The following is an 11,375-nucleotide window of genomic DNA, read 5'->3' on the forward strand; positions in this document are numbered from 1 at the left end:
GAATTTGTATGAGGATTGAAGTAGACAGTATCTCTGAAGTGCCTAGCCCATGCATGGAACATAAATGGCTAGCTATATGGGGTCCTGACCATATTAATGTGTTTCCATGTATTGACTATGTATGATGTGTGCTGAATAGCTCTAAGTGTGCACCTGATGTGAATTCACTAAGTCACGCCTCGTCTCATGGGGCAGCATTTCCATGCCTCTAGTTCACAGAGGAGAAGGCGAAGGTGAGCAGGTAGCAGAGAGAGGGTGGGAAGGGAGGCAGGCTGGCCACAGAGCCCGCCCTTCATCTGCTGTGCTGTGCTGGCTCTCTAACAGCCAGTGGAATCACACCAGGCCCAGGACCAGGTCCACCAGTGACTTCTGGTCTATGCCCTGTATTAACAAGATATCCAGGATATAAGCCAGCAGAGGTGTAAAACGCTGCAGTTATAGACGCCAGCCAGAGGTGTAAACAATGCCCGGTGCCTTTGATTGGCATGCTTTGATAGGAACTCGTTTTCTCACTCACCAGTTATTAAGCTAATGGGAAAATACAACCTTTGTTTTATTTTTCAGCTACCAATTTAACATTATTTAACAAAAGGCATTAATGTCCATGAACTTATCCAAACACTTGCACAAATCTGCAATACATATGAACTATTTATTATAGTCCTTATAATATTGAAACATTGGAAATAATCCAAATATCCTCTAGTAGGATCTAATCGAAGTATGTGTGTGTATGTCCAAAATCCCAAGAAGAGAATGAAAAAGAAGAAATGGTGGCTATCCCTCCTGGAGGATAATGTTTCATTTTCCCTCTCTCTGGCAAGCACACACACACCCAATGGCAAAAACCTAAAAAACAAAACAAAACAAAACAAACAACCCTGTGGCACATCCATACAATATTGTGCAGTTTTTAAGAAGAATCAGATAGGTTTAAAGATGAGGGGGAAAGTCTCGTGCCTAATGGCAAATGAAAAAGCAAGATGGAGAGCTGCGTGTCTCAACCTATTCTGCTTTTGAAAAAGAATGCATATATATTGATACTATATGTGTAGAAAGAAACCCAGAGAAATAACAAAAAAAAAATCTGCTAAGAGATGACATGAGCAAGAAATAATAAATGACTTTGACTTCCTAAATTATACATTTCTGGATAGTTTGAATTATTTACAAGCACTTATTCCATCCCGATATCAGCAGAAAACAATATATTGTTTAAGTAGGCAGAAGAGGCGAAGACTATCAGATTGGAGCAGAGAAGGGTCAGCCTGAGGGGGGCTCTGATCCCCAGTCTCTTAACTGCTGCCTCGGTTTCTAGCAGCAGGGTTTTATGACGGGCTGGCTCTCCATGCATCCTCCTGCCAGCAGGACATTGACTAGTGAGGACATAAGAAATCTTCCTTGAGAGGAACAGCCTAAGAGGCATTAGAACGTGGAAATATGACCAAAGTGAAAAATCCATTAAAAAAAATAATAATAACCATCCCCCAAGTCCCTATCCATGATAGAAAATGTAGCTATTAAGCCAATGAAAGGAACTGGGATCATTATGAAATCACACTGGCTTGGCTGCTGAGAAAATGAGAGACGTTAAGTGCAATTCATCTTTAGAGAACTTCCCATCAGGCCTCGGGACCTACAGAGCCATAAAAGCAACAGAGACAAAATAAATAATCGCTAGACTGACTGACATTTTTTACAGGGTTCCACAAATTTCAGAGTCATTCAGATCCATTTTTACTACATTGCATGTCTACTTCCAAACACTCTGGGAAGCAGGTGTTTCACATAAGGAGGTCATTGGTAAGTGACACAGCAGGACAAGAATACAGGGTTTCTCATGCCCACTGGCAAACAAGATTGGCTTTGATACCCTGGAATTAACCGGGATGATGAATATAATTCATTTTAAAACAAATGCATCTTTTCCTGAAAAGCTAAATGACCTATCCAGTAAAGGGGAAAAAAAATGCTTATATTATGTGAGAATACAAGGGAAACTGAGGCATGAGTGTAGCCATAGATGAGGGCAAACATTCGTCAGCTTCTCTTCCCTAGATCCCAGGGAGTGGTTTGGAGTAAACTGACTGTGATGACAACGCTCTGGAAGGTCACAGTCCTGTGGGTGCACAGTCTTGACCCCCCTCTCCCTACTGTTTCCACACTGACGTGTTAGCCACGGCGCCACCAAAGTGTTCCCAACATGTAGTGTAGACAGTGGACTCTGGGAAAGAAGCCACACTGGTTTCATTTGGAAGGCTGCATTCTCCTTCCCTGGAAGCCTCAGAAAAAATTATGTGTATGATACCATTTTTGTGAAAATAAATTATGACCTGAGACTTGCCACAAGCAACCCCCAAAAGCAACTCCAAGTAACATAATTTCTATTTTTTTTTTCACTTACCAAAGCTGTCATCTTTTTACACGCTGCCCTTCTGCTTGCAGAAGGCACTTTTGGTTTGTTTATTTTTTTATGGGAAGTGTTTTATTTAAACACTAAACTTTCTTTCACTTGAAGTTGGCTGCAGAATGATTTATTTTGGGGTGGTCATTTGCAATGATAGATATTAATTGCCCTAGGTTCAAATTTACTTAAACTATGGTATTCAAGCCTTTAAAATTTGGTTAAAAGAAATACAGAGGGATTTTTCAGACTTAAAAAAATAAGTATACCTTTTAAAATATTTCACTTGTATTTATACTTCAAGAAACCTGATCACATCCATTTAAATATTTTTAAATATTATGCAGCTATATATATAAGGATTTTAGCCTTTCTGATACAATATTTTTCATAAATGAACTGGTTAAATAAATTATTATACATCCAAATATGGAACAAATCACTGAGAAGCTATTAAAAATATAGAGCAAATCTACAGGAGCTGCAAAGGAACTACCTCCAAGACACATAGTTGAAAAAGAAAGATGTGGGGCCAGCAGACGGTATGGAGGTTAAGGCGCTGGATCCCACATGGTTGACTCTACAGTTCGAATTCTAGATCCAGCAGTTTGAAAAACACTCTGGGCACATGTGGATCCAGCAGTTTGAAAAAACAGTCTGGGCACATGTGTGTGCATGCCCAGCATCCTGACGAGAGAATGGAGGAGAAGGAATTGCAGTGTGACTAATCCCCTTGGGGGGTGATCTCTCACTGTCCTTCTCTCTGTCTCTCTACGGCAAATACACATGCCTTATGGCAAAAATAAATAAAGAGAGAGATGTAAAATAGCAAGCATATCATGCTACCCTTTTGCATTTTGTTTTTAATTACAGACATACACATAAATTCTTATATATATCTGGTATCTAAGCATATATATATATATATACATATACACATATATATATACACACACACACACACACACACACACACCAGATTGGTCAGACTATGTTTTTGGATGGAGGAGGTAAATTGGGTGACTTGGGAGTTTGCCCTATTTGAGAGACTTGTCATCTTATATTCTTTACTATTGTTGGAAGATTTACGACTTACATTATCATCCATTGAATCGTTGCTCATGTTTTATACCTTTAATCCTACATTTGGGAAATACAGTTAATGTGTGAAAAAATAAATAAATAAAATACTATTCAAATTCACTAATAACTTTTGTTCAAATGCAGTAATAATGGCAAACAATACCTGACCAAAATTTAATATATAAGTATTTTAGACTTCAATTTCTTCTTCTCTGAAACAGAGAGACAATTATGAAGAAAGATGGATGACATTTGTAAGATTTTGTATGGAAATCATAGGCAAAATCATTGACATGGAGTTTTGCAGGAGGAACTTACTCTTGGATATAAACCGAGTTGAACTGCAAAAAGCAATAGCTCTCCCTGTACCGGCCATCTGGTACTTAGTCATCACTGGATCATTCTGTTGAATTGGACTTGACTGAAGGTGATCAATTACGTCTTTTTGTATTACAGGACCAAATTCATTGTCAGATCCTTGGGGACAAAGTTTAACATTAAATATGTTTGCTGTGGCAGACAAATTCATAATGTACCTGTCAATTCATTCCACTGCCTCATCATTCTTTTGTCTATACAATTAATTCAGCTGAAGAAACAAAGGATACCTATCTTAAATTTATGATGGCTCATTATAGCTTGTAAAATTCTAACATATTAGACCTTCTTAGGAACCCTGAGGAGGAGGCAAGACGAACCTTATTATGGCTGCTTTATAGATGGCCACAGTAGTGCAGAGCTAAGATTAGAAGCTGGATTCCTACTCTCCTGTTCTATTCACGGTCAATATCTTATACTACTTTCTTGTGAGAGTTCAGAAAAGGGAGTGTTTCTACATCAAATCTATTCTGCTCAATTAAAACATAAGGCCAGCGTGTCAATTTCATAGCTTTTGATTTTTCTGAATGGAACTCGGAGATGGTTTCATCTGCCTTGACAATGAGAACAACTAAATTCACATGGGTGGCCAGAGTGTTCTTGTGCGATGGAGATCATTCATTCTCATAGTCTCATTTATGACTCATGGATGGGTGTGGGTGTTGAAAAGAGAAATCCAAAGAAAGAAGAACAGGACAAGATTTCTTCCTATATTTAAATATAAATAATAGAAAGAGGCTGAGCTAAGTTATAAATAACAACGAAGTGAAATGTTCTCTGGAAAATCCATGGCAATAACATTACTGCTGCCCGAGAAATGTCACTGCTTAGAACTCTGGTTTGGAAAACCAGCCAATTGTAAAATAAATGCTTTTTCATTGATATTATCCTATCAGGTCATTGTCCTAAATTTTTCCAGGCTTACAAATGTAATAATTGATTTCACACATTTCAGTAACTCAAGATATATTTTTTAAGAATATGTACCCATATATTAGGAAGAACAAGGCAAGCTATTATTGGGTATTTTCTTCTGAATTGATGAATTCACTATTTTTTTTTCAGCAAGTGTGAAGATATGTTTCTTATTTTACACATTAACCAGTTCTGGTTGTGATAAAGGAAATGCCATTCGGTTCAAATTATCATCATGCTTATTTTATATGCACACACACACGCATATTAATAAAGACATTAAATTGCATACCCAAGGCCAGAACCTGGGAACTTTGACAATATCCATGACATGGACATGATTTTATTTCAGTATTTTTTAAAAGTTAATGAATTTAAGTAATTTAGTTTGCTTTTGGACATTATCCAGCTTGTTAGCAGAAGGCATAACCTAACCTGGGAAGTAAAACTATCCCAATCTTGTCTAAGTGCTGAAACTGCCTTTCTTCTTAGCTTAAAAGAAAACACTTGCTCACAGCAGAATATTTCTCATCCCTCTTGTTTGGTTCCAACTTGCAGAGTCATCTTGCTTCTAAAACGGCTTTGAAGCCAGAGATGGGAGGTTTCCAAGCCAGAAAGAAACTCCCCCCATCTTTGAATATGTGCCTTTTCCAAATGCAAACTTCAAGAGCCAATTGTATAACTGTGCTTTAAACTTTTAGAAGTTTCCTTCAGATATATTTAGCCAGATTTAATCATCTGTTTGAACACTCCACAAGAATTATTCTAATAATCACATAATCATGCACGTGTTGATACACAACTCCCACCTCTTCCTACAGGTATTCTGAGATGCCGCAGGTCTCACTCAGGCCCAAGGGAGACCCCTGGGTGCAGGGAAGTGGGTAAAAGAACAGCTGAGTTGGGTCTGTGCAAGTGTAAATGGACTTCCAGTTTTGTCCTCTGTTCTTCAAGGTCAACTTAGTTAATCTAAGTTAACGCAGACGTAAGCTAACTGCCTTGTGCCTAAGTTCCTAGAGAATTTACATTGTATTCTGGGGGAAAAAATGTTAAGTTTCTTTCTCCCATGAGAGACAAAGACTGCACCCCGACAGGATCTTGATGGCACTATCCACACCCAGATCATGGGCACACACAGGCCTGGTGTACTCAAGAAGGTCTCCAGACAGGAACCTTCCCAGTGGGTCAGCCTGACAGAATATTGCGTTTTACCATTCACCACCATCCAGCCTCCCTGTACTCTGCAGGTTTAATCAACCTCTGAGATTAACATTTATCAGCCTGTTACTGAACATTCATCAAAATATAAATGTGGATCAAGACCAGCATATAGTGTAATGGCTACATCGCTGGACTCCTATGTAGTCAGTCACGGCTTGAGTCCTGGACTGGGTGGCTTAAAACTCATGCCAGGCGCATGTACGTGCATACCCAAGATCCCGATAGGAAAATGGCGGGGAAGGGATGGGGGGGAGCACTCCCCCTCAGGGGGTGATTCCTCACTTTCTGTCTGCCTTGTCTCTCTGTTTTTCTAGTGAGCGCACGTGCCCTATAGCAAAATAAATAAGTAAACAAACAAACAAAAACCTCAAAAATATATATATAAAGGTGGGTCACTGTGTGTGGCTTTTATCCTGAGGAGCAAGGCTACTCCAGGGAAATGCTAGCACAGGAAACACACCAAGTAGCAGTGTGACAATATAAGTGAACAGGGCCACACCACGCAGGAGGGCAGAGACGCAAGTACACAAGCATTAAAGAGAACACTGTTATTAAAGGCCAGGTTACAGGGGATCAGAAATCCAAGTAGTTCATTCTTGGTTTAAGGGCAGTGGAGTTTTAGAAGTCAGCCATGAAGGCCTGAAAGCCAGATGGCTGGTCAATAGGGAGAAAGGCCCCACGGACAGAGCAAGCACTACAAGTCTGACTCTGAGACATGTTGCAGATGCTCCCCATGAGGGTGGGAGATCTCTGGCCCCAAGTCTACAGTCCCTGAGCTGCCATGTAAACTATGACCACCCACATTACTTTTGTTACAAGGACTGAGTTACACATTATGGCTGTTCCCCTGTGACTGAGAAGTTTAGTTCCCCATTCTTGGCCAGTAACAAATAGACAAATTTCAACGTGTTGGGGGACAGCTGATAGGCATTTAAAGTCAGGAGATATGCTATCTCCAGTGCACTCGGGCCTCAAAGTGAAACCAAGTGCTGGACATGTAGGAACCCAAGGAGGTTGCTATGGAAATGCTGTCACATTGCTGGGACCTTTGGTAGAACTCGAGTTCCAAAGTCCACAGGAAAAATGAAAGGACTTGCCTTCGTGGTTGCATGTTTACAAGGCAGCCACTTAATCCATCTGGTCAATGTGGCTAGCTACCTCAAAGAACTGGGCAGAGGGGAAGACTGCCTCTCTGACACCCGGGGCTCTCTCATCGACAAGAGTCTGAAGCAGCTGAGACTAAATACAAGGGAAAGTTGAGGGAGTTCTGGCAGACACAGACTTTAGTCTATATACTTGGGCAATTTCTGTCTGTCTGTGTCCCACTGGTTCATATGGGGCTCACTCTGCAGATTTCAGGTTGAAAACTGTTAAGCATGAAGGAGAAAGAGGGGCATACCAGAGATGAAAAGAAATGGGGAAGGAGTTGGGGCCAGGGGAGATGGGACAAATCCAGAATGCAAAAATCCAAAATATGGAGGCAGTTCCTAGATCCAAGTTGTAGGGCAGCTCAAATATCAAAAGTCAGGCAGGCTACCAGCAGACAGTTGTGTTAACACAGCAGTTCTGAGATGGAGCCCTGTGTTTGATCCAAGGATCATCTCATCAGACTCCTTGGTTATGCCTACCAAAGACAATTGCCTCAGCATGAAGAAAAAGCTATGCTTCACCCACACGGTGGATTCTACAATGCGTACCTATTGGAGTTTATTTGATATCAAAATATGCTAGTTACCCAAGGATAAGCTTGGGACAAAATGAAAAGTAAATATGGCTGCACCCATTTCAATCATTCCATAGGAGTTAGAGCTAAAAGAGACCGTGGAAGTTTCCTAATCTAGGCCTTTTTCTTACAGAGTACAGTGCAGGTCTTGAGAGGCCAAGTGACTCGTCTGAGCACACACAGAATGAGTGGCAGTGCTGGGACCGAAACTCGACCTCCTGACATTCTGGCCAGTATTCTTCCATTGCCCAGGCTTTTCATAGTCACAGAATATTGTGGATAAAGACTATGTCTCCAGAGCTTCAAGGAGCAGAGAAGCTTTAATTAAAAATCTCACAGAAGGAAAAAAAGAGGATCACCCCTACCCAGTAGGAAGTTGAATAAGAAAAGTGAGTAAGAGATGTTTAACAGACAATTCATATTCACCTTGGAAAGGGAGATGTGTGATCTGAGATGAATTAGGAAAAGATTCCACTGAAAGTAACAGAAATCCCAAGCTCCGAAGGCTGAACTAAATAGGGGGTTATTTTTCTCACCTAACAAGATGTCTGGAGCTAGGCAGCTGCTGGCCGTTTCACAGCTCCACAAATTCAAAGGTTGCATCTCTGTGACTCTCCAAAGCTTACTCCTGATCACAAGGTGGCTGCCATAGCTGCAAACACATACCCAGACAGGATATGTGTTACATGGCCACCACTAGCTGCAAGGAAGGCTAGGAAAGCAAATATTTAGACTTTCCAGTACTTATAGTAGACCTGGGTGTTGGGTTAGGCAATACCTAAACCTGAGATGACAGGTGTCCATGTGCTCCACATCATGCCATTTGCAAGGCAGTCATTACTGACCAACCAGAGCTCGCCTTTCCACTCGGCTTGAATGTATGTTGAATGTGCTCTGCCATGCCATCTTCAAGGCAGACATTACTAATCAATCAAGGTACTCCTTTCCACTTGTCTTAAATTAACATCAAAACTCTTCTCAGAGTTTTCCAAGCAAGTGTTTCCAAATAATCAAAATTGGTTCATATGATAAAACCTTTTTCTCTTGATATTATTTCTAGTTTTCATGACCTTTGATGACAAAAGAGCTCTTTAAACAAAGATAATAATAGGGTTTAAATGTTTTAAAAATGTAGAAAAAAAAAAGAGAGCTAGGATAGTGTTCAATCCTATTCTTCCTTGTACAGCGGAGGAGGCTGAGTGACTGAGAGTCACCAGAGTGGCTGGGAGTTCTAATCATGGTCATGTAATAACCGTGTGGTTGTAGTCCCTTTCAAAGTAGTTACCTTGAGAGGCTTTGTACTCATTCCAGTGCTGCTAACACTACTCGGCACACGACTGATGTTCCTCTCAGGATTTCTTTCATTTAGTTAATGAGTTTCTACCCAAGAATATTCAGCATCACTATTTTACAGATGGCTTCTGTCTCCCTCCTCATCTCTAGCTCAACAACTATTATTGCCTAGCTTAAATCACTCATTTACTCAACAGAAGTTTATTGAGCATAAGTATGCCAGATCCAGTGTATGCACTCAATAGTCCAAGTGCTCACAGGTTGGGCCAAGAACACTGGGGAGGGGGTGGCATCATAAATGGGGTTAGGCAAAAGAGGCAGGAATACCTGCCATGGGCTGAATAATGTTGTCCTTTCGACTCTATCCAAAATTTATGTGTTGAGGGACCTGCAGTTAGCGTAATGGCTATGTCGCTGGACTCCCACGTAGTCGACCGTGGTTCGCGTCCTGGACCCGGTGGCTTAAAACTCACGCCGGGCGCATGTGTGTGCGTGCCCAAGATCCCAAGAGGAGAATGGAGAAGAAGGGATTGCGGCGTGACCATCCCCTCTGGGGAGTGATTTCTCGCTTTCTGTCTCTATGTCTCTTTCTGTCTGTCTGGCGAGTGCACACACCCTATAGCAAAAAACCTCTCAAAAAAAAAAATTATGTGTTGAAATCCACCCCCAAATTTGATATCAATAGATGGGGCCTTTGGGAGGTAATTACATCATAAAAGTGGGGCCCTCATGAGTAGGATTAGTGCACTTATAAATAGAATCAAGAGAGCTCTCTCTTGCTTTCCCTCTCTTCTCTGGCATAGGATAGCGAGAAAGTAGCCATCTACAAACTAGAAAACAGGACCTCACCAGGCACTAGATCTGTTAGTGCCTTGATCTCGGACTTCCCAGTCTCCAGAACTGTGAGAAATGTGTTGTTTAAGTTGCCTGGTCTATAGCAGCCCAAACTGACAAAATCAATACTCCTCAATTTCCCAGGCTCTGAGATGCTAAACAGGACTCTGAGCCAAGCCCAAAGTCCCCAGCTTCACAGGCTAGGGAAGGAAACAGAGATCAGGGCTGAGGGATACTACAATGAGGGGCATGGGGAAAGACCCCAGCTGAAGATCAGATGTGTCTCACAGGTGCCACCGAAGCCATGGGTGTGAGTGCCATGGAGATGAGAGGCTCTGACAATGGAGCTGGGCCAGTGGTAACCACCACCAGAACACAACCTCAGTGCAGGCTCTCACTTAGGGAGTGGCTTTCCTCCTTTATCAGAAGCAGATAGGAGAGGACAAGGGTGGGGCAGGTGCAGCAAAGGCAACCCTGGAACCACAAGTGTAGCCTGTCCTTACGAAGGAAAGATCTGAATCAAATGGGAAATTGGAGTTTTTAAAACAAATGGGACCGTGTTTTACTAACTGGGTCACACTGTTCTCATAACTATTAGGTCATCAGGAAAGTCATGGTGTATTTTTCTATAGTTTCTATGCAAAAGCGCATCATGACTTTCCCAAGAACCCAATAAAATGATGCAGTTGTAGAGTTGGGCTGGGATGACTTCAAGCAGCAGAGCATAGATGGGGACAGACACTGGAAACAGTCCATTTATGTGTGCGCCACACAGGCTGAATAACCAGCCACCACACTGGCTACACACTTTCTTACTGTCCAGCAGAGAACACAGTGGTTGGGGTACAGGTTCTGGGCCCCACCCCCCTTGGTTTGTGCACTGCACTGAGCAGCTGCTAGACCTTCACTGTATCGTCCAAACTCACTTAGTTCTGTTTTCTGCTAGTAAGGAGAGCTAATAAATACTATGTCACGCAGCTGTGAGATTTAAATGAAAAATGTCTACACATTCAAAAATAGAAGGGCTGGCCATAATATGGCAGTTAAGTGCCATACATAGGGGACTGGATCCCACATGGCTGAGTGTGGTTCAAATCCTAGCCCTGGCAGCTTGAAAAACATGCTGGACACATGTGCATGTGTGATGATAGCATGGAGGAAAGAGGAAGACAGGGTGGCCACTACACGTCATATGGAGATGCTCTATCTCACTCTCTCTCCGGCAAGGGTACATAATTTCTGGCAATTTAATTAAAAAAAAAAAAAGAAGAAGAATGTTTTTAAAAAGAAGGGAGTAGTACAGATCTCTTCCTGATAAGACCTTTTGCACCTCCGTTCCCCCAGACTACCCCTCTCACCTGTCTGTGGCTGTGCGGCTCCTCCAGCTGCCAGCCACTGCCCTCAGTGAAAATGAGGTTCTTCCCATGGGGGTGCAGGGTGCAGGCTCTGCTCACTTTCATGCTAGAACAGCTTTCTTTGCAACCCCATCAGCAGTGACCACTGGCACTCTTTTGCCTCAATAAC

The sequence above is a fragment of the Tupaia chinensis genome, unplaced genomic scaffold (assembly GCF_000334495.1).
Source record: "Tupaia chinensis unplaced genomic scaffold, TupChi_1.0 Scaffold141305_1, whole genome shotgun sequence".
Classification (NCBI taxonomy): Eukaryota; Metazoa; Chordata; class Mammalia; order Scandentia; family Tupaiidae; genus Tupaia; species Tupaia belangeri.